This window comes from Papio anubis, chromosome 1 (genome assembly GCF_008728515.1).
Source record: "Papio anubis isolate 15944 chromosome 1, Panubis1.0, whole genome shotgun sequence".
NCBI classification, from domain to species: Eukaryota; Metazoa; Chordata; class Mammalia; order Primates; family Cercopithecidae; genus Papio; species Papio anubis.
The window spans coordinates 203757578-203784191 of NC_044976.1; the positions used below are offsets into that span (position 1 = coordinate 203757578).

The 26614-nt window shown below is 42.5% G+C and overlaps 1 protein-coding gene and 1 long non-coding RNA gene across 2 annotated transcripts in view; one reads left to right on the plus strand and one right to left on the minus strand.

The window, feature by feature from the left end:
* LOC100999752 (putative thiamine transporter SLC35F3) overlaps nt 1–26614 on the plus strand; it is a 107826-nt gene that overhangs the window by 63108 nt on the left and 18104 nt on the right. The window lies entirely within an intron of this gene.
* On the minus strand, nt 3338–8472 carry LOC116271650. Its single transcript, XR_004180282.1, has 3 exons — nt 8290–8472; nt 4854–4985; nt 3338–4653 (listed from the first exon to the last, which is right to left on the minus strand). It is a non-coding gene; the product is annotated as an uncharacterized LOC116271650 (long non-coding RNA).

The following is a 26614-nucleotide window of genomic DNA, read 5'->3' on the forward strand; positions in this document are numbered from 1 at the left end:
TCTGACGGGTGTGCCTATGAGAAGAAGAGATGAGGACACGGAAGGGTGATGGTAGGAAGACACGGTGAGAAGATGGCCATCTACAAGCAAAGGAGAGAAGCCCAGAAGAAACAGCACTGCCGACACCTTCATCTCAGATGTCTAGCTTCCAAATTGTGAGCAAATAAGAATGTGTTAAGCCCCCAGTCTGTGGTGCCTCCTTATGGCAGCCCAGGCAGACCCAGACACACAAGTTCGCAGCCCTTGTTTCCTCTTTGTACCCATTTGGCAGAGTAGAATGGATCAAAGTCAGTCTCCATCTACTATGCGCACTTTTTCATTGGAAACACAGAGATGTAACAAGATGTTAAAACAGACTTTTCAAAACATCTCAGAACAACAACAGCAAAATAGCTGGTAGTTTAAAATAGAATCCTGAGACATACATCATGGGATAAATCTACGCAAACAAAGTCGGCAACTCAGTTTTGCTCTTGAAGTAGAAAGGGGTCTATAATAAATGGTGACTAACCCACACCTCCAAGGTGACCTTCAAATGGCTCCACCTTTCGCTTGGAAAGAGATGCCCTGTGCTGTCAGATCCTGTGAATCAACCGTATCGAGCTCATGTGAAGACTTCTGTTTACTTTGTCTCGGGAGTAGAGTGCATTGTGAAGGCCCAATCAACCACACTCTCATCTGTTCTTCATCATGTCAAATCACTGTCAGAGCTATAGCCCCGGTCAGGGAGCGAGGAACACGCCATGGCTGTGAGGCTGAGGCTCAGCTTTAGCTCTGTGTTTTTTTCCAAAGCACGCATGTCCCCTGGTACATCTTGCGGAGTGGGATCCTGTCTCACAGCCTTGTGGAGTGAGCTGCCAGACGGAACAAAGGCCTCTCTCAACACCCTCCGGCATCATTGTGCCCAGATGCACACAGCGCCTGTTAGTCACTCTGCAGGAAAGAAATAGCCATAATCCTTCACCAGACAGCTACTGCTGTGCTCAGTTTGGAGGAATAAATAAGTGTGCAGCAGACCCACCAGGCTAATACTCAGTCTCTATTGCTAGCCGGGACTAGAGTTTCCAGTGCTTATCTGATCTACCTGCTAATGGTGTGTGTGAGCCTCTAGGCCCTTCCTATGTCCTTAGTACATGATACAGATGGGGCTGGACCCTGAACTTGGTGGTCTTCTCCCACCATTGCCCTTGGCCTGGGTCTGACCTCAGAGGACAGCCCCACTCACAGCCCAGAGCAGGGCCTTCCCTTGCTGTCTAACCAGGCTGCTTATCCTGGAACCCAGCTGAACTTACACTTAGCCTTGCTGGGGAGGGCCTTACCCATGTGGGAGATCTCCCAGTGACCAGGTGTGTCTCCCTCGACCAGCTGGGGGAGAATGAAAGATGGCAGAGCACCGCCAAAAGAAAACTGGTTCCATGCAAGTGTGAGCTGCTCTTGCCTAGTTCTTTTTGATGTTCTGTTTGCACTCCCCACTCAAAAGCTGCCCTCGCTTCTCTAAGGACTTCCATTTAGCTTCTGACCCAAATCCGAGCTCCTCCTCTCTGGGCCTGGCATTGGCATGGGTGGTTCTTGTACACACATTACGTTAAAGGTTGCAGTGAGCCAGGCCACCATCCTTTCTGACAGGCTATTTTAGTGCATAAACCAATAGTTGTGACAATGATCCTTGGGGAATGGGTTATTAAAGGTGATTGTGAAGTCTCCCCTCCTGAAGTTTTATACAAAGAAGACTAGAAAGAGAACCTGGAGAACTAGATTATTTCTTGAGGATTATGCCAAACCACGAGATGCTGTTCTTTCTTAAAAGAAACAAAGAAAAACGCTTCCTGCCACCCAGAAACAGCCTTGGATGTTAGTCTTTGAGCGAGCACATGGGTGGCATCAGGGCCATGGGATTGGTGAAAATGTCCCACCTCCATCTCCATTCGGGGACAGTGAGGGAATGCGCCTCTTTATCCCAGGAGTTCAGGGCCCCGAAGCACACTTCCTGAGGGATGACTGATTCCATGGCCAACTCCCATCAGGCTGGGCCAAACCAATGTGCACATGAGCATAAGCCAAATTTTGATTTGGTAGGAATGATTTTTATTTATTTATTTATTTATTTATTTTATTATTATTTTTCTTATTTATTTTATTTTTTTCTTTTTTGAGACGGAGTCTCGCTCTGTCACCCAGGCTGGAGTGCAGTGGTGCAATCTCGGCTCACTGCAAGTTCCGCCTCCTGGGTTCATGCTTTTCTCCTGCCTTAGCCACCTGAGTAGCTCGGACTACAGGCACCCGCCACCACTCCTGGCTAATTTTTTGTATTTTTAGTAGAGACAGGGTTTCACCATGTTAGCCAGGATGGTCTCGATCTCCTGATCTCGTGATCCACCCGCCTCAGCCTTCCAAAGTTCTGGGATTGCAGGCATGAGCCACCGTGCCCGGCCCCAGGAATGATTTTTTAACAAACTACCTTTCCTTCTTATGCTTTACCCAAAAAGTATTCTTTAAACACAAAAGACAGGTATTTTGTGATCATTACTGTCATTTACTCCATCCACAAGTAACTAAGAATAAACAATTGTGCAGCTCACTGCTAATTAGCAGCCCTGGGTTTAAGTCCACCTGATGCTTTGTTGAAGTCATTGTGGAATGCAAAATAGCACTGCAAACCAAAAGATACTTGGATTGGTCCAGTTGTTCCTAAGGCAGATGGATCCTAACAAGAGATAGATTTAATGGACTGCATAATGTTGGCTGCTACTGAAAGATAGCTGAATTCTAGAATCGTTGGGAGGGAAGAATCATTAAAAGAGGGAGAATCCCGCATAACAGAGAATACGGGCCTGGATGATCAATCATCGCAGCTCTTATCACCAGTAGACAACACACAGGCACTCTGCAGTGGAAATGGTGACAGGGAAAAAAATTGTAATGCACAAACATTACAGCATGAGAATGATCACCCTTGGTACCTAGGACTTTTTAATTATCATAGTAAAGAGTACTTGTAGTACCAATATCACTTTTGGGGCTCTTATTACATGTCAGGAATCTTTAGACACATTATCAAATGAGATTTTTTTTGAGACAAGGTCTCGTTCTGTCACCCAGGCTGGAGTGCGGTGGTGCAATCATAGCTCATTGCAGCCTCAAACTCCTGGGCTCAAGCGATCCTCCCACCTCAGCCCCAGGAGTAGTTGGGACTACAGGTGCACACCACCAAACCTGACTAATTTTTTAAATTTCTTGCAAAGGTGGGTCTCACTATGTTGCCCAGGCTGGTCTTGGACTCCTGGTCTCAAGCAGTCCTCCCGCCTTGGCCTCCCAAAGTGTTGAGATTATAGACATGAGCTACTGTGCCTGCCCTGATAATAACTTTTTAAGATAGGTGTTATTATCTCCATTTTGTAGATGACAAAATGGAGGCTCAGAGAGGAAAATGAACTTTCCCAAGATCTCACAGCTAGGAGGTGGTAAGGGCAGAATTCAAGCCCAGATGTGTCTGACTTCTCTGTCTATGCACAAGACAACTATTTGCCACACAGCACATGGCTGCCCTTCCATCTACTGCTCATGTTCCACATAAATATTTCCTCCGCACTCTTCATCTTCCTGTGTGAGTGGTTACTGGAACTGTCAGTTTGGTTTCAGATAGGATTCATGCATCTGGCACATGTAAATGGAGCTCTTTCTGTGTGCCTGGACTGTTCTAGTGGCCTGGACAATGTTGGAAGATGTAAAAGAGAAAGCAAAGTGCCTTTGATTGTGATCGTGCCTTTTGTGTCAAAGAATTCAAAAGACTAGTGGGGAAAAGGAGGGGTTACTGTAAGTCCAGACAGAGGTGGGGGTGAGAGAATGCCTGGCCCTTCCAAATGCAGGCATCCAGGTAACTCGGTGTGAATGATGATGCTCCGGGGTATCAACAGAACTAGCAAGTGAGGCCACTGACTCACAGCTCTTTGAGGAGCTTTGTAGAGAAAGGAGAGCAGAGTAGAGACAGGCAAGGAAAGAGGCATTCACACTTGCATGCATGATTTTGATCCCAGGTCAGATACTAGAATGGTTCCAAAGGGAATGGTTTGTGAGCCTTTAAATTAACAAAAGTGGCTTTTGCCGCATCTACTGCAAGAATGAAGACCATTCTCAGAAATCAGACTGTAGATGTTCCAGAAATTGTCAACATTCCTCTGAAGAGATGCAGTTAATTGTGTAGAGCCACAGGGGAACCCTGCAGAGGAGCTTCAGTTGCATCAACGTGGAACTCAGTCTCTATGGAAAACAAAGAAGCAGCTCTGGGTTGACAAATGGTAGGAAAATAGTAAGGAAGTGGCTACTGTTCACATTATGTGTAGAGTCATGCACAGAGCATGATCAAGGACATTTCACTGGGCTTCCATCACAAGATGAGGCTGCTCACTTCCCCATCAATGTCCTTATCCGGAAGAATGGGTCTCTCATTGAAATCTGAAATTTCTTGGGTGGAAAATACATCTGCAGGTTCAGATGAGGCCAGGTGTTGCTTGTTCGGTATCTCAAGCCCAGAGAGATGAATTAATCCTTGAAGAAAACGACGTTGAGCTTGTTTCCAGTTCAGCAGCTCTGATTCAGCAAGTCGCAACAGCAAAAAGAAGGAAGTCAGAAAATTTTGGGGTGCCATCTATGTCTCTGAAACAGAACAGTTCAGCAGGCTGATGAGTACAATCTAAGAGTCGTCCAGCTACAGACACAAGATGCCGGATGATTCCTAAGACCTATTTGTGATATTTTAATGACTCAATAACAGACCTATTAATTTGAGACTTTTTCTCAAACAAAAAAATTAATTAGTTATTAACATAGGTGGTGATTAGTAAGAGGCAGCTCACGTTCTCCGAGGATACGTCATGTCAATCAAGCGCCATTTCCTTTCTGGGTGAAGATTCCTGAGGGGTAGCTGGAGAATGTGTGGTAGACACTGTGCAGCTGAACTCCAGCAAAGCATCTGATCTTGGAAGAGGCTTTAATGGAGAAAGAAGAGTTGAAAGTAAGGCAGGTAGGAGTTAGAATAACGGCCCCAAAGATGTGTGTCCCTTATCTCAGTCAACCCCAAGGGAAATTTCTCGGGACTTATAACTGGGCTTAGTCCATCGCCTTGTCTGGTTCAATATTTTTATCAATGACTGGTAAAATCAAAAAACTTACATTTGTAAATGTTATGAATCACACAAAATCGGAGAGCATAGTGATATCATATGTGTTAAAATCAGGATCCCAAAAAGTCTGATAATAATGTTTTAAGATAGGTGTTATCTCCATTTTGTAGGTGACAAAATTGAGGCTCAGAGAGGAAAATTAACTTTCTCACGATCTCACAGCTAGGAGGTGATAAGGGCAGAATTCAAACCCAGATGTGTCTGACTTCTAAATCCATGCACAAGACAACTATTGGCTGCAACTGGCTGGCTGTAAAGAAGGGCCAAATAAAACAGAAAATTTAATAGGAATAAATGTAAGGTATCCACATGGATCTACAAGATACAGGAACAGTGGCTAGAGGCTAGTGTTGGGGGGCAGGGGGTGGCGGGGGGCAGTCCAAATGCCACAGGTGGAAAAGGGATTTTGATTGATTGTAACTTTACCATGAGTTATGTGCGTGATGCAGTCACCCAAAAATCTAATGTAATCCAGTTATGTAAAGAAGTCTAGTAATTTAAATTAAGGATGTGACAGTATTGTTCTCTTCTGCAATAACCGGATAATACTAGTAATATTATGTGGGGCCACATTTTAAGAGAGACACAGGTGAGAGGCCATGAAGGTGACAAGGGAGCTCAACTCCTGCAAGAAATGACAAACATTTGATTGTCTCTCTAAATGGAAAAGATATTAGATGGATTTTAAGAAGTAGAATTAGGACCAATATGTAAAAGTTATATGGAGCTAGATAATAAAAGCAGGATAAAAAGAGAAACTTCTGTCATGACATGACAAAGGAGGAGCAGGTTTCCTCAATAAATAGATAAATAAATAAAAGTAACTATGGCTGGGCACAGTTGCTCATGCTTGTAATCCTAGCATTTTAGGAGGCCAAGGCAGGGGGATTGCTTCAGGCCAGGAGTTTGAGACCAGCCTGGGCAACATAGCAGGCTGTGTTACCAAGCCTACAAAAGTCAAAATTTCCACAAAAAGTTAAAATTAAAAAATTAGCTGGGCAAGGTGGTGTGTACCTTTAGTTCCAGCCACTTGGTAGGCTGCAGTAGGTGGATCATGTGAGCCTGGGAGTTCCTGATGAGGAAATTAAGGATCCCAAAGATTCCAGAAGACGCATATGGCTCCACTATTGATAAATAGTGGAAGCGGGGTTCAAACCCTTGTCTTTCTGGCTTCAAAAATTTGTATGCCTTATTCACCGATCCACACTGCCTCCTGATCAAAGCAGGAGGAACCAGGGGCTGAGAGATCCAAAGGGTATAGCTTGAATGTTACCCATTTCTGTTTCCTCTGGGACTCATTCAGAAGCTCTGGCTTCCCCAGTCCCTTAGACAAAGAATGATAAGCATCACACTCACAGTAATCCAGGGGAAAAGAGGGGAAGAGAAAGCATAGCTATGATGAGCACAATTCTGAGGCAGAGGCAGAGGCAGTGCCCAGAGCCTTGAAAAGTGAATTAATTGATGTCCAATGACATCATGGCATTTGAGCTTCCTTAGGAGAGGATCACCCCGCTGGGGTCCTGGGATGTACAAGAAGCCTTTGTTTCCGAAACTTCCCATCACTGTGTAGACCACATTGGCTTTAGTAATTCTGTCCCTAATTTTCTCCAAATACGATAGCAGTGCTGAATAAAATTCCACACAAGTTTAAAGAAAATACCTACTATTCTTGAAAGTAAGGAAGGGAAGGTGACAGGTGCCAGAAATGAAGAAGAACCAAACTTCCCACCGGGCTATCAGAATTAACTATATATCCTGGGGCTGGGTTAAGTCTGTAGGCCTCCTACATTACTGGAAATATGACTATACCTCTCTACATAAAGCTAGAAATCCAAGAAGGCCTTCCCACTCATCAAAGGAAGCTGGAGTAACTCTGCCTACCAGACCAGGGATATGGCACAGAAATCACCCACCCTTGGGATATGGGAAGAAAAAGTCACCTGTTAGAAACTGGAATACCAAGTCCATGCTATGTGCAGGTATGGAGTCCAAATTCACATTAGCCAAACAGAACCAAAACCATGAGCTAAGAAATTAACAGAAAAGCCAACCTGAGACTGGGGAAACCCATACAGTCCAGGCGGAAGAAAACACGAAACTGTCCCATGGGAACATCTCTACAGTACTGCACAGATAGTGTTTAAAAAACAAAACAAACACCCACTAAAAGTGATCCCAAAGTCAAAACCTATAAATCACAAGGTAAACCAAAACATTATGAGAGAGAAAGTTAGCAAACAACAAATGGTGGAACTCACATCCCAGGAACTGCTGCACAAACCAAAAGAGCTTTATTAATAGTATGTTTAAAGTTTTCAAAGAAAGAAGAGGGCGTTACACATGAAGAACAAAATTGGAAACTATAAGCACTCCAGAAGGAAAAAATAGTTATAATTTTTTAATGATGAGAAATACAAAAAATAAGAGATATGGAATGACAAGACACAATGGAATGTTAAGAGATGATAAGATAAGAAGCTGTAACATTTACCTCATAGGAGCTTCAGAAGCAGAATGAAGAAATGGGGAGAATAAATTGTTTTAAAGAATAATCACGAGAAAAAATTCTCAAAAATGGTATGATGTAAATCTTTAGAGTGTAAAACACAGTAAACTCCAGGTAACATTGAATAAAATATATCAGACTGAGGCATATTGTAAGTCTCATATACTTCAGCACATATAAAAAGTATACTCCCACACATACAGGGTAGACTCCATCGCTCAAGAGAAGGGCTAGCCTCGGTGCACTTGCAGGAAAGTCCGAAGTGGAAGTGATAGCCCCATGTCCCAGAGTCCGAGGTCGGGGATGGGACACTCATCAACAGGGAACTGCTGAGAATCCTACTCCATTTCCCTCCCTCACCCTGGATGGCCCTAGAGGCCTCAGCTCCTGACTGCAAGGGCACTCATCAGGAATACTTCGAAAATTCATCAAACCAGCTCAATCTAGCTTAAGCAAAAAGGCGATTTACTAGAATGATATTTTAGAGGTTGAGAGACTTGTTAGAGGAGTTGAGTACCTGGCCTTAGGATGGAATGAACCAGGACATTAAAGAACCTGAGGGTTCATTCTACAGCTAAAAACTTGAAAAGTAATAGAACTCACCTTTTTTTTTCCTCCTTTTCCTTCTTTGGTCCCTCTCAATTCTGCTACTTTCTGTGTACTGGCTTGATTCTCTCTTACTGAAGATTGGATTGGGGGTAAGGAGAGGCCACCAATTGATATGACCTTAGACTTCAGATTTACCATTAAAGAATAGACTCTTCACTGGAGATGTGAAAAAACCAAAGGCTGATTATGGTTGCTGGAGATAGAAGATTCGGGCCCAGCTTGGGTCACATGCCTGCTCACCCCCAACCAAACCACCCCCTCCTTCCCCCCCTCACCCCACCACACACACACACACACACACACACACACTCTGACTGACGTTAATCACTGTAGCCAAAAAAGCAACAGGCAATACCCCTCGTTCAATTCTGATTGCTAGAGCAGTGCTTATCAATGCTAATGTGCACACATTAGGGGAACTTGTTAAAATGCAGATTTTGATTTCAAGAGGGAAGTCTGGGGTGGGGCTTGGCATTGCATTCCTAACAAGCTCCCAGGCAGAGGTATGCTGCTGGTCCCCAGATCACATGGTGAGGCCCTTGGCTAGAGCTTGGGGGGAGTCAGAGTAGAGCCAGAGGAGGAGCAGTTCCCCAGAAAAATGGAGCGGGGTAGCACAGAGCTGCACTAGAGGATTTTTTTTTTTTTTTTAGAAATGGAGTCTGGCTCTGTTGCCCAGGCTGAAGCGCAGTGGTGCAATCATGGCTCACTGTAGCCTCTTCAGCCTCCCAAGTAGCTGAAATTACAGGCACATACCACCACAAGTGCCTAAATATTTTTTAGGAGACAGGTCTCACTCTGTTGCCCAGGCTGGTCTTGAACTCCTGGGCTCAGGGAATCCTCCTGCCTTGGCCTCCGAAAGTGCTAGGATTACAGATGAGTCACCGTGCTAGGCCCCTAGTGGGGTTTTCGTGGTGGAGAAGCCACCATAATTTGTACTTACACTAATTAGGGTCATCTTGCCTTCCAGAAGCAAAATTGACTGCAGTTGATCCTTGTACTTTCCAAATACACCTTAAGGCAAAAGCCAAAGGTATCAGGAGCTAGAGATGTCCTTGGTGTCCAGAAGACAAAAAAGAAGCACCAGGCTTCGAGATGGGATGAGAGTAACAGGGGAACAAGAGGTCAAGAGTGGCAGTGACAGATCCCTGACTGTCTTAGCTCTAGGGAAACCATAGCTCACCAAGCCTAGACTGCACGTGTCTGCGTTTGGCTGCAGGACTGGAAGTAGCATGTGCTTCTGCGTCTTGGAGTGAGGGAAAAGAGATTTGTAAGGTTTAGATGCATCCACTCCTATAAACACTGCTGCAGTGCCTATCTGCTGCCTTTTTTGCCAAGTTCTGGCAGCCCGGCACATTGAGAATCATGCAAGGAAAGCAATGTGTGAGGCAGTTGATCCCTTGCAAGCCTGGCTAAGGACAGCAGGAAAGCCATCTGGCCTCTCAGCAGTGACCCTCTACAGATCAGCAGGGTCTTGATTCTGGGCTTGCATAGACAACATGATCAGGGAAGATTTTGACTCCCTTGACCCACTTATGCCTAGTGTTCCATTATTGGAACGCCAAGCATGTGGGAGTTATTTATATTCTACTGCTCAAGGTCATCACCAATGTCTGATTTTTAAATTCAAATTAAATTCCAAAAATCGCAACCTCCGGCATAAATGGGTTAACCATCTGGCTCCAGAACTGTTACCAAGAAAAGACTAAAACAATTGTGGTGCTTGTTGGGGCATCCTGGGGTCTGGAATAAATTATAAATGTTAGGATCCCACCCATGTGTGTATATCACCCCCAAATATTCTGTCTTGGAATGAGAAAGGGCCCTGGGGCTCATACTAGGGTGGTTTTAACATGCTCAGTGAGAGGCTTTGCTGCTGTTCGGAGTTGCCCTTGTTCTTATGAACTGTCAGTTCCCTGCCATGACCAGAGAGGAGGCAGAGTGCAGGCGGGGCCTGTCTTCCTCCCAAACCAGGGCCCTTCAACAGTGATGTTTTCTCCAGTCCTGGGCCTCTCCTCCAGAAAGTTACTTCCGGCTTTAGATTTTCAAGTTACCAGGATTTGAATCTCATATTTGTTGATTTTTGACTGTGAAAGGATCCTACAGGCCATTGGATCTGGCCCTTCATTTCACAAATGAAGAAAACAACTGACACCCAGAGCTATGCAGCTAATTCCTTTTTAGACTTATGATGTCTAAGACTCATTATCAGGTTCCCAAAAAGGGCACTCGAGCAAGATCCTGCCTCCAGACCCGTCTGCTGCCATAGGCAGATGAGAGTAACTTGACTTTGAAAAGCTCCAGTTTCTAGAAAAGATAGACTACCTCTCTCACAGCTAGAGCCGACTGTCACTGGGTGTCCATAGCCTCCGAATGCACAGAAAGGAGCCATAAACAGGAATCACAGCAAGACGGGAACTAGGAAGGCCTGCCGGGAAGCCTCTGGAGCAGGCAGGAGCCCTGAGAATGGCAGCTTCCGGGGTGCAAGTCTGTGTCTAGGAGGCAAGGAACTGAGAGCCAGAGCTCAGCTGTACCTGGGAACTTTCTCTATGCTGGGAAAACATCCAAAAACAAGGATAACTTTCTCTTAACCCATTTTGAATCCTTGAATCTCTGTGTCTTTTCAAGGGTGAACAATGCATGTCTGTGATCCACATCACATTGCAGGGCCAGGGAATACACATTTAGACGGTTAGTCAAATCTAAATTATATTTACAAGAAGTCACCAATCAGCATGTGCTATGGAAATCCATCCAATTCTAAAGAAGTCCATACTGTCGGTCTGAATGTAGGCAGTCTGGCTGTGTGTGTGAGGAGGAGAGAAAGAGACAGACATACCAAAAGAGCACAACTGCCTTCAAAAGCAGTGCACCCAGACACACCAGTCTCCTGGGGCTGGCCTTGAAAAGCTTTGCAATTAATAGAAATCAGTGTTATCTAAAAAGGCACATTATGGAGTTGACCCCAACCATAAGCTTTCTTGCCCTTGAGATATAACAACCTTTCATTTCAACTTTCATTAAACTGTTCTCTTTAGGAATGATCCTGATTTTTCAAAAGCTATTGAATCGGGGTCATCTTCGTCTTACTCTAGGTTTGAGACCAGGAAAACACAGCCTGTTCATTTGATGCTGAATTCCACAGGTCATTACGTCTCTTCAGTTTGAAGGAAGCTGTTTTTTAAAAGCATAAATCATAAGCCAGAGGGAGAGCCCTTGGGATAATTCCCCTGAATGTTTCTTTTCTAAAGACAAATCTATGCCCATGGCTTTAAATAGTTTTAACACAGCTCCTGGAAATAGCAAAGAGCATTGCCCACACATCTGCATAATTAGTTGCAGGGTATAAACCCCAAATCCACATACCCTTTCCTGCAAAACCCAGGGAGGCAGGTTCCTTAGGCTCAGCACTCCACACAGGTCCCTCGACAGCACTGAGCCGACGCAGTGGAGGAACCACCATTGCAACAGGCTTGGCTCTGTTTCCTGGCTCTGTCTCGGCCAGCAGAGTAGGTGGGCAGCGACTCTCTTTCTGGTAAAGATTGTTCCACTTTACCCAGCACATCAGCCACAATTAAGGCTTCACTAAAATAAATGCAGAGAGTGGGGAATTGAATCAGGAGCCCCTAGTTCTAGACTCAGCCCTGCTACTAACTAGCTTCCCACCACCCTGGACAGAATGCATCACATCCATGCCAGAGCTTTCCTACATCTAAAGTACGGAAGTCAGAGCTCTGACGTCCCTGCCAACTGATAGTTCACAGTTTAAAGATATCCACTTGCTAAACTTTCTGGCAGTGTAAATGTGCTGATGTTGGCAAAATCTGCCTAAACATCAAGCACTGAGTTCCACTCATTTATTTGCAAATATTTCCTGACTGCCACTTTTGAGTTGTGCACAATTCTAGGTGCTGGAAGGTACAAAGGTGACTGAAACACAGACTTCTTCTTCCAGGAAGAGATCGTGCTCTGCTGGGAGAGACAGCTATGTAAACAGTAACGATGGAGCTCTGCAGAGGTGTGAGGGAGGTGGGCACAGAGTATTATGGGGGCAGATTTACAGGGTGCCTGTGGGGAGCCCAAAGTCAAAGAGAAAGCCATGGAAGAGGAGAGAGCCAGTAACTCCATGAAGGAGACAGCAGCAGGGAAGTATCTGCAAACTTATGAAGCCCATGGGGCCTGAGGCAGAAACTGAGTTCGGCCAGATGCAGAGAAATGTTGTGATTGTCTAGTGAGGAAGGGTGCCCATCTCGGTGCCTCGCTGTCACAGCTGAGCCCTGTGACAGCAGCTCGGTGTTCCTGCAGCCTGTTTTAGCGACAGATTACTAGGACAAGATATTGTTCCTGCTCCTCTGAGAAAGGCCAAGGACAGCAGGTGATGTTAACATGAGTGACGAAGGGACTAGAGTTGGGCCAAAGGCCTTTTGGAATCCCCATAGGATAATTGAACTATTCCATTACACTGTTCTTGAATATCTGTCGGGTAGCTCTGTGAGATATCTCGTTGGATACTGCATTGCTCCCTTGCAAAGCTTGGGCTTTGAAGATTGCCATTCTGCCCACTGATGCGTACCCAACTGCCATTCTCTTTCATGGCGATAAATGCAAAGAGCACATTGGTCAGGCCAGTTCTCAAGTGTCAGTCTCTCAATTGCAAGCATGCGAGCAAGGCTGGGCTTGAGAGGGGGTGCTGCTCACCCAAGGTCTTCAGGAAATCTTATCAAAAGTTTGGAATTGTCGTTGGTTGTCTTTTCACATTGACAGAATCCTAGATCCCTGAAAGGTGGTGTGGAGATACAGAAGCAAGCCCAGCTTTGAAATCTCAACTTCTTTTCTTGTTAAATAATTATTTGAAAATTCTTTTTCATAATAAGCTAAATATACTCTTTTCTACCACTGCAAAGCCCCAAACACATAACCACCCCTGGGGAAGAAAGCCAGGCCAGCCAGCAGATGAACACAGACACCTGCCACAGCTGTGGAGTCCCATTCTGGGACTCTGGTGGGCACCCTCAGATCTGGTGTTGCTCCACTGTTCCCACTGAGTCTGAGTTCCAACTTTTAAAGGAGCCAAGTAAAGGTCCACACGCTCTGCTGTGTGTTCTCCACTCTGGGATATAAATGCTGTTGGATCATGTGTTATACAAATGTATTCCTGGTTCATCTCTTGACAGTTTAGTGAAACTCAAAACCAATCATTGCTGATGTGGAAGTTGTAAAAAAGCAGCAACAGGGAAGTGAGAGCCCAGCAGCTGTTATTTTCTAGGACCTGTTGAACAAGAGCTGAGTGCGGTTTCCTCTGTTTTACGGAGGGATGTGCTTTGTTAAAGCAGAAGGTTGACACTTTCCTGAGCCGCCTGTTCCATTTCAGTACTAACAGCTGTCAGTAGAGCCCATCTCCAGCTTGTTCTTCATCTCCTACCTCCATAACAAAAAAATCACATCTTGCAAGAGATGGTCCTATGGGGTCTTTCTGCTGAAAAAAAAAACCAAAAACACCTTGTGTGTAACCTCGTTGGGTTAAGTGGACTATCACAAACAAAGTTATTCAGAGTAGCTTTATTCCATGCAATATTTTAATGAACTATTTAGAATAGGCAGAATGGTTTCTGATATGGAGAGGCTGTTTCAGATTGGATGGAAATGTGCAGCAGTTCAGAAGGTCCATCCTTCCTAGGTAGCCAGACTGCTTCACTTGCCATCTTAGTATCTACACATAAACGGAGGCTGTCTCATCCTCTGTCTTTGCAGCTTCCATCTTCACTTTTGTCATAGAGCACAGAATCACTTCACTGTGAACCTAGCAAGTTGGCCAGGGGCCCTGTGGACCAGTGATGCTTTGGGAACAGGCACACTCTCGGTACTTCTCAGATACCTCTGCTGTTTGATTGAGCATGCAAAATAACCAGCTGGTCCCCAAAGAACAGATTCCTGTGGAGGAGGCTGTAAAACTCCTAGTTAGTGAGACATATATGCAGTCTGTGCTTCTCCACGTTCCCTCTCCAAGACCTTGTCATTCAGGCTGGACCATTCCTCAAGGGAAAATCTCAGAAGCTAAAATTTCTTGTAGAATGCAAATGCCTTGAACTTACATTTTCTTTTAATGAAATATTTGCCTACTCATATTTTGGTGGATGAACACAAACAACTAAAAAATATGTGGGCAAAAGACCTGAGTAGACATTTCTCCAAGGAAGACATACAAATGGCCAATAGGTATATGAAAAGATGCTCAGCATCACTAATCATTAGTGAAATGAAAATCAAAACTACAATGAGATAGCACCTCACGTCTGTTAGAATGGCTACTATCGTAAACAAAAGACAGCAAGTGTTAGTGATAGTATGGAGAAAAGGGAACCCTTGTACACTGTTGTAGAAATGAAAATGGGTGCAGCCACCATGGAAAACAGTATGGAGATACCTCAAAAAATTAAAAATAGAACTACCATATGATCTAGAAATCCCATTACTGGGTATATATATAAAGGAACTGAAATCAGTATGTTAAAGAGATAATGTCTGCATTCCCATGTTACTGCAGCATGATTCACAGTAGCCAGCTTCAATGTTTTCTGATGGATGAATGGATAAAGTGTGGTATGTATACAACATGAAATACTATTCAGCCTTACAAAAGAAGAAAATCCTGCCATCTGGGCAACATAGATGGACTTGGAGGACATTGTGCTAAGTGAAATAAGCCAGACACAAAAGGACAAATACTACTTGATCTCACTAATATAAGGTAATAGTTAAAATAGTTAAACTTGGCCAAGCACAGTGGCTCATGCCTGTAATCTTAGCACTTTGGGAAGCCAAGGTGGCAAGATTGCTTGAGCCCTGGAGATTGAGGATGCAGTGAGCCATGATCATGCCACTGCTCTCCAACCTGGGAGAAAGAGCAAGACCCTGTCTCAAAAAAAAAAAAAAAAAAGAGTTAATCTCATAGAAGCAAAGAGTATAATGGTGGTTGCTAAAAGATAAGGGGGGCAGAAAACAGGGAAGAGTTAGTCAGAGTGGAAAGTTTCAGTTATGCAAGATGAATAAGTCCTAGAGCTCTTCTGTACAGCAGAGTGCCTATAGCTGCTACTACTGCAGCATATACTTAAATATGTGCTAACAGGGTAAATCTTATGTTAAGTGTTCTTAACACACACAAAGAGGGCTGGGGCAACTTTGGAAGTGATGGATATATCTGTGGCATTAATTGTGGAGTTCATGAGTGTGTACTTACTCCAAACTCATTAAGTTTTACACATTAAATATGTACTGCCTTTTTTAGGTCAATCACACCTCAATAAAGACAGGTTTTTTTGAAAAATGTAAATATGTGACGTCTCAGAGAATGACAATGCAAGTGATAAAGAAATGAGGAATTAAGGTGTGCTGAAAGTGATTGAGGTAGTGTAGTTGCTGTTTTATAGAGGGTGTCTGGGAAGGTCTCTCTGACGTTTGGTCAGAGATCTGAAGGGGTGAGGAAAAGAACCATGTCCAAATCTTCCCCCATATTTACATTTTTTGCTCCAAATAAGATGGGAAGCCAATGAAAGTTTTTGAGCAAGAAAATAACATGGCCTGATTTATGTTGAAAAGAGTGAGACAAAGGTATGAAAGAAGGATAATAATAATCTAGGTAAGAAATGATAGTGGCTTAGACAAGTGTCAGCAAGTGCCCCAGGTGTTAATGGCACAAGTGTTCCTCAGACACATTTTCAGAGATAGTGATCTACCTGGATATGCATCAGAATCTCCTAAGTGTATTTTAAAATACATAGATTTCTGTACCCCAGTCCAGACCTACTGAAATAGCATCTCTGGATTGGGGCCCAGGACTGATCAATTTGCCACTATTATAACTTTTCTCTGATCACCTACCCAGGGTCATTTCAGAAATTCCTTTGAGCCTGTAAAATTTAGCAGCTTAAATAAAGGTAGGCAATTCTCTGACAGAGTAAATCAGACTAACCCTCCCTTTGAGAAGAATTATAAAGTTGGAGAAAATACTTTAAAAAATTGTTTGGGGGATCAGAGAGCAACCAATACACCCAGGATTTAAAGCGCCAAGATCCAGAGTGAAGGGACACAGAGGAGGGCAGCCGTACATTTGCTGGTGCTTTGACTTCTTAGAGAATTTTCCAGTTCACAGAGTGTGTCATGGAAGCCAAACAGAAACCAGCAGCATGGAACTTATGGCACTCATTAGGCTGGGAGGGCAAAAAGCTAGAAATTCAAGGCTCGCAACCTAGCCATGGATTGAGATTGATTCAGGATCACAGAAGAGAAGAACTCAACAGAAGTCAATCTAAATTCCATATGCAGTTAAGCCTCAAGGCATTGACTGATACCTAAACTGTGAATGTTTGGGATCAGACAAGGAGGAACCAAACAGAAAAAGCATCCACCAAGGCAAAGACTTTAGTAGTCTCATAGTCATCGGGAGAAAAACCAGCGTTCAAACCCATCAAGCAGGAGAAGCCCTTGTAAACAACCAGTATTTTTAGTTGAGACCAAAGAAAGTTCCATGACCTGAAATTAAAGAGGGAAAAACAGAAATTGACTAGTATGAGCCAGTCAAGGTGATCATGCCAGAAAAAATTAAATCTACACCAGAAGAAAATGACATCATTCAGAGCCCTACAATTTTCTTTACACAGTCTGTCATCAATAAAAAGTAACAAAGCAGACCAGGCATGGTGGCTCATGCCTGGAATCCCAGCACTTTGGAAGGCTGTGGCGGGTGGATCACAAGGTCAGGAGATGGAGACCATCCTGGCTAACACGGTGAAACCCCGTCTCTACTAAAAATACAAAAAATTAGCTGGGCACGGTAGCTGGTGCCTGTAGTCCCAGCTACTCAGGAGGCTGACGCAGGAGAATGGCATGAACCCGGGAGGCAGAGTTTGCAGTGAGCTGAGAATGCACCACCGCACTCCAGCCTGGGTGATAGAGCAAGACTCTGTCTCAAAAAAAAAAAAAAAAAGAAAGAAAAAGCTGGCCGGGAAATGACTACATCACCAAAAACCAAAAACTAAAAATAAAAGAGAAATTAGAAGCAGAGATGTCCCTTGGTTTTGAGTTATTAGATGCAGACTATAAAAGAACTGTGATTAATATATTCAAAAGAGTACTGAAAATATGAAGAATTTCACCAGATAACTGAAATTTATAAAGAATAATCAAAGGAATAGCCAAGTAATGGAAAATATAACAGAAATTAAGAATGTATAGGTTGGTTTAACAGAATACAATAAAAGAGAGGATTCATAAAATGGAAAATAGGTCATTAGCAAATACTCAGATTGTGACACAGATAGAAAAAAAGGTGGAAATTCAGAAAGAAGCATAAGAAACATACATATGGGCACAGTACAAAGGTCTGATATGTGTATAATTGGGGTCCCAGGAGTAGAGGGGAGAGTGTATATTGGCCAAGAATTTTCCAAAACTGATGGAAGACATCAAACCATGGATTCAAGCTTTATAAATCCCAAGCTCTCCCTTTACCACAAAAAGAAAAACAAACAAAAAACACCTAGCCATATCATAGCAAATCTTCTGAAAACCAAAGTAGATACAAAATGTTGTAAAAAAAAGAAGCCAGGGAAAAATAATTCATTGTCATCAAAAGAGCAAAAATTAGAATTTACAACTGACTTTTCCACAGAAAAACTGGAAGCCAGAAGATAATGGAAAAATATCTTCAAAGGATGGAAAGAAAATGATTATCAACCTGAAATTCTAAGACTAATAAAAATGCTTCTTAAAAAGTGCAGACAAGGGGCTGGGCATGGTGGCTCATGCCTATAATCCCAGCACTTTGGGAGGCTGAGGTGGGTGGATCAGGAGGTCAGGAGTTCAAGACCAGCGTGACCAACATGATGAAACCCCGTCTCTACTAAAAATACAAAAATTAGCTGAGCGTGGCGGCGCACACCTGCAATCCCATCTACTCGGGAGGCTGAGGCAAGAGAATCATTTGAACCTGGGAGGCAGAGGTTACAGTAAGCCGAGATCACGCCACTGCACTCCAACCTGGGCAACAGAGTGGGACTCTGTCTCAAAAAAAAAAAAAAGTGAAGACAAAAATAAAGATATTTTTATGAAAACAGACCCATGCAAGAAGTAATACTTTAAATAGACTCTTCAGACAGGAAAAAATAAATTGATCCCAGAGGGAAGCACAGCAGCTCAGGAAGAAATGATGAGCTTTACAAATAGTAAATATGTGGTTAAATATAAATGAATGCTGACTGTCTAAAACAGCAGTAATAACATGTCACAGGATTTTTTAAATATGTAGAACAAAAACTCATAAAAATAACAGCCTAAAATATGATAAAGAAGTGTGGGATGGAATTAGTGTTGTAAGGCCTTTGTATTGTCCAAGAAGCGATAAAATTATCAAATAAAGTATATTCTAATAAGTCAAGAGTACATGTTGTAATATCTACCACTGGAAGAATAATTTTTTAAATGTATTTCTAACAAGCTAATATAGGAGAGATTGGATCATTTTAAAATTTGATTAACCACAAAAAGGCAAAGAAAAAAAACACAAATGAAAAAATAAAAATATTTGTGAGGCAAATAGAAAAGATAAATGATAGAATTAAACCCAAATATAGCAGTAGTTAAGTTAAATGTAAATGGATTAAAATTTCAATTAAAAGATTAATGATAAGCTGGGTGTGGTGGCTCACACCTGTAATCCTAGCACTTTGGGAAGCTGAGGCGGGCAATCTCTTGAGGCCAGGAGTTCGAGACCAGCCTGGCCAACATGGCAAAACCCCATCTCTACTAAAAATACAAAACGTAGCCGGGCCTGGTGGCACATGCCTGTAATACTAGCCACTCAGGAGGCTGAAGCACAATTGCTTGAACCTGGGAGGCAGAGACTGCAGTGAGTGAGCTGAGATTGTGCCACTGCACTCCAGCCTGGGTGAGACTCTGCTCAAAAAAAAAAAAAAAATTGTAGTGTAAACTGGTACAACTACTTTGGAAAACCATTTGGTACTATTTCTAAAGCTGAGCGTGTACATACTCTCTAATCTTGTATTTCCACTCTTTTGTATATACCCAAACTAAACACATACATATGTGCACCAGAAGATATATTCATGAATGTTTATAGCAGCATTATTTATAATCTAAGCCATTCAATGTCCATCAACTGTAGAATGGGTAAATAAATTGTGTTATTAGATGCTATATAGCAAGTGAAATACTGCTACCTACAACAACATGAATGACTCTCTCACACATAATGTTGAGGAAAAAAAAAGCACAGAAGAGTAAAACATGTATAATTCCATATTTACAAAGTAAAAAATGGCCAGGCATGGTGTCTCACACCTGAGGTCAGGAGTTCAAAACCAGCCTGGCCAACATGGTGAAACTCTGTCTCCACTAAAAATACAAAAATTAGCTGGGCATGGTGGCAGGTGCCTGTTGTCCCAGCTACTCAGGAGGCTGAAGCACGAGAATCGCTTGAACCTGGGAGGTGGAGGTTGCAGTGAGCCAGGATCACACCACCGTACTCCAGCCTGGGCAACAGAGAAAGACTCCACCTCAAAAAAAAAGAAAAAAAAAAAGAAAAAAGAAATTGTTAAGATTGTAAATGTTATGTTATATGTATTTTACCACAATTAAAAATTTAGAAGAACTTTTTAAAAGAGAGAAAGAAAGAAAATGGAGAAAGAGCGAGAAAAGAGCATGAACCTTTGAATTCAAATTTGTTCATGAAAATAATCTGGAAATTTTTAAAAAATACAGTGAAGTTCACATTTTAATGAAAATTTGCAGTAGCAAAACATAACTATGACAGGTTTTATGTATGCATAAAATTTCAAATAATGTGACTCCTCTGAGATTTTAAAAGTTAAACAAGAATCAAAATACCAGTTCTGGAAGGCCAAGTGAACTATAAATGCCAGGTAATGGTGTTAACATTAACTGGCTGACGAACAGAAACACACAGTGCTACTGGGGAAAAACTAGTCAAGATTTGTAAATTTTGAATTATGGCATGCTGTCAAGAATGCATCCCGCATATAAACTGCACCATTCTCTACAAAATTCTTGGCCCCTCACTGGACAGTATGATTGAGTATGTCTAGGGTCAAATCCAAGCAATTGTATTTTTAACAGCTCCCTGGGATTTTTTAAGACAGATGGCCCCATGCTTCATTGTTTGAAAAACCTCTGGTCCTCCATAAAGGAATAAGTGCATGCATTCTTTAAAAAAAATTATTTGTGAACATGTATTATATGCTAGGCTATGAGGATATGATATGAAGCAAAAGTATAACAACCACACAGAGTGTATGTTCTAGTGAAGAAGTCGAACAATTAAATAAGCTGCTATTACAATAAAGTGCAATTACAATAACGGTCCTGTACACTATGACAAGGTAGACAGGGCATTATGGGACCATGTGTCAGGAATACTGACACAGGGTCCCAACACTGAAGGGGATATATGAGCTGATATGCAACTGATGGAAATTAACCGACCAAAGAGGTTGGCCATTATCCTAAGGGAAGGCCAGGGGAAAGGAGGATCTCTCTGAGTGTAGTGTGGAAAATGGAACGAATTGGATTAGAGGAGGAACAGCAGTGATGAGAGAAGCTAGTCTCCAGCAGCAGTAGTTGAAGTGAGTGAGAATAAGGGCATGGGTCAGGGTGCTAACTGTGAGAATAAAATATTTAGTAGAAATAATCTATAGGCCATGGTGATAAATTAGATGTGAAGACAAAAAAGGAGAAGCTGAGAATGATTCTTAAGTATCTGGCCTGGGTAGAAACTTGAATCACGGTAGCATCTCGGGATTGAGGATGCAGGGGAAAGACACTGAGTTTATTTGGGAAGGCTGAATTTCAGGCATCTGGGAATGTCCAGGCAAGGGTGGTATCAGATTTTTTAAAGTGTCCTGATTAAAGACTCATCAGCTGGGCTTTAAAACCATGACAATAGATGACATTATTCAGTGACTATTTGTAGGTTGAAGAGAACCCTAAGAAAATATCAAAGAACAGACAAGATCGGGCATGTTCAGGGTGGTATTGCAATCTACCCATTTGACAAAGGTCTAACATCCAGCATTTACAAGGAACTTAAACATATGCACAAGAAAAAGACAACCCCATCAAAAAGTGGGCAAAGGATATAAACAGACACTTCTCGATAGAAGACATTTACACGGCCAACAAATGTATGAAAAAAATGCTCAACATTGCTGAGCATTGCAGAGAAATGCAAATCAAAATCACAATGAGATACCATCTCATGCCAGTCAGAATGGCAATTATTAAAAAGTCAGGAAACAATAGATGCTGGTGAGGCTGTGGAGAAATAGGAACACTTTTACACTCTTGATGGGAGTGTAAATTAGTTCAACTACTGTGGAAGACAGTGCGGCAATTCCTCAAGAATCTAGAACCAGAAATACTATTTGACCCAGGAATCCCATTACTGAGTATATACACAAAGGAATCTAAATTGTTCTGCTCTAAAGATACATGTGCTCGTATGTTTACTTCTGCACTATTTACAATAGCAAAGACATGGAACCAACCCAAATGCCCATCAATGATAGACTGGATAAAGAAAATGTGGTACATATACACCATGGAATACTATGCAGCCACAAAAAGGAATGAGATCATGTCCTTTGCAGGAACGTGGATGAAGCTGGAAGCCATCAGCCTCAGCAAACTAACACAGGAACAGAAAATCAAACACCACATGTTCTCACTCATAAGTGGGAGTTGAATGTTGAGAACACATGGACACAGAGAGGGGAACAACACACACCAGGGCCTGTTGAAGGGTGAGGGATGAGGGGAGGGAACTTAGAGGACAGGTCAATAGGTACAGCAAACCATCATGGCTCACGTGTACCTGTGTAACACACCTGCACGTTCTGCACCTGTATCCTGGGTTTTGTGTGTGTGTGTGTGTTTTTTTTTTAGAAGAAATTAAAAGAAAAAAGAAAATACCAAAGAAGGCCTGCAGAGGAAGTCTAGAAGGGTGTGGAGCGGTCAAAGGAAACTTTGGGGACTATGCTGAGTTGGAAGCTAAGAGGGTGTTTCAGGGAGAAACAGTTAACAATGTCAGAGGCTTCCAAGAGTAAGATGAACACCCAGAGGTGCCTTCTGGAATTGGCAATGTGAAGGTCATTCACAGTTCGTCCAGGGGTTTGAGTGAGTGTGGGGAGCAGGCATGGACTAGAGCAGCTGGACAGTGAGGACAAGGTCATGGAGAACGTGAGCGTAGATGGCTATTCTGAAAAGTGTGGCTATGAAAAAGGGGAACAGAGGAAAGGGGCTGGGTGAGAGGCTTGCTTTTGTACAGGAGTATGTTGAAGTTGGAAAGACTTAGACATATTTAAATGGTGATGAAATGGATACGGGAAAAAGAGAGGAACATAAGAGTGTTCACTGAGGAACAAGCCAGGCTGCAGGTTTGGCTCTACTACTCACATCTGTTTGAACTTGAGTGGATCTTTTCATCTGTCTGGGCTGTGGCATCCTTCACTGCTAATCGCGGGGCTTTTCTCTCTTTGCGGTTTTCCAACTGCACCCCTCACAGCTGTCTCAGTGCCCACATTTCAGCTTCAACCACAGAAACTTTACCTCTCTCTTATGTGTTTTTAATTAACTTAATTTTAGCAATTTAATGCATGCACATACTTTGGAAAAGCAAAATAGTAGTAAAAGAATTATGGTAAAGAGGAGTAACTTCTTCCAGCTCCACATCTGCCTACTCTCAGCCACCCTCAATTCTTGCGGATACTTTTCTCTGGTATTTATACCCATTTAGCTAAATTAAATTCTTATCTCCGTATTTCTTAAATATGGACATCCTCTGATTTCTATCTTACCCTACCCTTTCTTCCCCACCCCCCAACATAATAATATCCCAATTTTTAGTTAATAGTGTTTCCGTTATCATAAGCACACATATGTTGTTCACTGATTCTGCCGCCTTTTGTAAAAAACCCATCATTTCTCCTGCCAACAATATTTCCCTCTTTTGTCTCATTCATCTTGATTTCCATGTAATGATTGTTATTTTTTTCCCTAAACGTTCTGCCACCTCAAAAGCCTATCACTATTTTCCCTGTTCTGTTCAATCATAAGACTTCCTCAGAGAATCTCCTCCAGGAGCCTTCTGTGGTCCCTGGTCTGCAGCAGAGCACCCTGCTGATGGTGGGACCCACTTTCTTTCTTGCCCGTGTAGAGCTGGCCTGCTTGCAGCTGCCACGTCTTTCTCCTCCGGACCACCCTTGCTTTGGTGCAGCCTGTCCTCCAGTGGCTTGGGAGACACCGCTGTTGAGGACTGCATAGCTGAAAATGCTTTCAGTCTACCTCCACCTTTGATTGATAATTGATTGGTGATAGAATTCTGGCTAGAAAAAAAAAAATTCCTTCAAAAATGTTAATGCATTGTGCCATGATTGTCTGGCTTCCATTTTGGTTGTGGTGGTGTCCGAGGTGATTACAATTTCCTATTTCTTGACCTTGTTTGTTTTATTTCTCTTGGGAGATTTTAGGTTTTCTCTTTATACCTTTATTTTACAAACAGATGCCTTGTTATGGTTCTTTCTTTATTCATTTTGTTGGTACTTGGTGACCCCTTACATTGTGAAGATTCATGTCTTTCGGTTCTGAGAAACTGTCTTGAATGATTTATTTTGTAATTTCCTCCACTTCTTTTTTTCTGTTTGCTCCTTCTGGAGTTTCTTTTAGTTTGATATTGGACTTTCTGGTTTAATCTTCTAATATTTTCCTTCCTTCCTTCCTTCCTTCCTTCCTTCCTTCCTTCCTTCCTTCTCTCCCTCTCTCTCTCATTTTGTGGGAGATTATTTTGACATTATATTCCAACTTTTCTATTAATTATTTTTTTGAGACAGAGTCTTGCTCTATTTCCCAGGCTGGAGTGTAGTGGCGTGATCTCAGCTCACTGCAACCTCCACCTCCATGGTTCAAGCAATTCTCATGCCTCAGTCTCCCAAGTAGCTGGGACTACAGGTGCATACCACCACACCCAGCTAATTTTTATATATTTTTTAGTAGAGGCAGGGTTTCACCATGTTGACCAGACTGGTCTCAAACTCCTGAAGTCAAGTGATCTGCCTGCCTTGGCCTCCCAAAATGTCTATTAATTTTAAAAATGTAGTTACATCATATATTTAATTTCCAATATTATAGCCTTTTCAATAACCATTTGTTCTTGTTTCATAGATACAATATCTTCTCTTACCTCTACAAGGATATTATCTCTGCCCCACACCACACACATACCTATATAAATCCTTCCTATCCTTTAGTCTTTCGGTTCAGCTCAAAATCCACATTTTTATGAGGACTTATCCAATCAGCCCAGTTCTCCAGTATAGCATCATTATATTCCACACCATCTATCTCCTATGTCAATATGTTAGGCTTGCGTTGTCTCCCATTGAAGGATAAATGTCATCTCCCCAATTATACCTTCTCATGAGCAGGAGCTGCTCTTGAAAATTAAATGGAGGATACCAATATTTAAAATGTAATGGAAGAGTTGGAATATAAAGTCAAGATAGTCTCCCATAAAATAAGATCGAGAAAGAGAGAAGGAAAAAAGAAAATTAGAAGATCAAACCAAAAGATCCAATATCAAACTAAAAGAAGCACCAGAAAAACTGAAATAGAAAAAAACTAAATAGAAAAACTGAAGTGGAAGAAATTACAAAAGAAATAACTCATCTTAGTTTAAAAGAGACGTTTCCTTAGCTTAAAAAGTTTCCTTTTCTGTATCAACCACAAAGCCTTGTCTAGAATTGTGGGAATGGCAAGTGCTAAACCAGTGTTTGTTGACATGAATTAAATGATAAGCCATCCTCGTCCCTAAATATATAACATAACCAAATTTTAGAAATTCATAGAAAAGTTAGAATATAAAGTCAGGTCAAGTTAGGCTATCCCAGTTGGGATTCTTTAAAGAGTACTAAGAACATAAGTATTTGTCAAATAATATAAGTGCAGAACTTACTGATTTTTACAATTTTTTCTTTTACCATGTTTCTTTGAATAATTCTATTGAATAATTCAATATTCAGTAGCAGTATTGCTTTTTATTTGAGACAGAGTCTCACTCTGTCACCAGGCTGCAGTGTAGTGGCGCCATCTCGGCTCACTACAACCTCCGCCTCGCAGGTTCAAGCGATTCCCCTGCCTCAGCCTCCCAAGTAGCTGGGACTACAGGCACGCACCACCATGCCCAGCTAATTTTTGTGTGTTTTTAGTAGAAATGGGGTTTCACTATGTTGGCCAGGATGGTCTCGATCTCCTGACCCTGTGATCCACCCACGTCAGCCTCCCAAAGTGCTGGGATTACAGGCGTGAGCCACCGCGCCTGGCTTGGTATTGCTTATTTTTATTAAGTCTTCTTGAAGCTCTCAATTTAGATTTCACAGAAAAAAAGCTTTCGTTTCCCACTCATATTTCATTGGTTCATGAAATATTTAATTAAACTGTGTAACTGAAATACCAAGAACTAACTGGCACAAGCAGGATCAGAAGTAAACACATCTAAGTCTTTGTGTGTGACTCAATCAGTAGGAACAGAAAGACTTGAGTGTTCCGGAAGTAACCTGCCACCCTCTAGTCTTCAGCCTGCCAGCAGCATCAGTGAGCAGAAGGAATGAAGGGCGTTAGACTGTCCAGTCAGTTATGTGGGCGTCAGTCAAGAGAGTGTTGACTGTGCTCCATTTGTATACCAAGAAGAGGGAGGTCTCTGGCAGAAATGGATTCATGTTCATCATCTGTCTTGGGTTCCCTTGCAATCAGGGACATACATGGGCCAGCCAGATCCTGAGATATTGTGCTGGGTTTTTTTGTTTGTTTGTTTTTTGAAACAGAGTTTTGCTCTTGTCACTTAGGCTGTAGTGCAATGGTGCAATCTCAGCTCACTGCAACCTCCGCCTCCCGGGTTCAAGTGATTCTCCTGCCTCAGCCTCCCGAGTAGCTGGGATTACAGGCGCCTGCCATCATGCCTGGCTAATTTTTGTATTTTTAGTAGAGACAGGGTTTCACCATGTTGGCCAGGCTAGTCTCAAACTCCTGACCTCAAGTGATCCACCCGCCTTGGCCTCTCAAAGTGCTGGGATTACAGGTGTGAGTCACCGCTCCGGGCCAATATTATGCTGTTTTAAGACCGAAGACTGTGCACTAATCTCTTAGCACTGAAGATTAGTGCATAGTCTTTGGTCTCAAAATATCACAAGGCTCACAGGTCCAGGGGGCCAATTGTCTTGGTCTCATTAGAACCAAGATC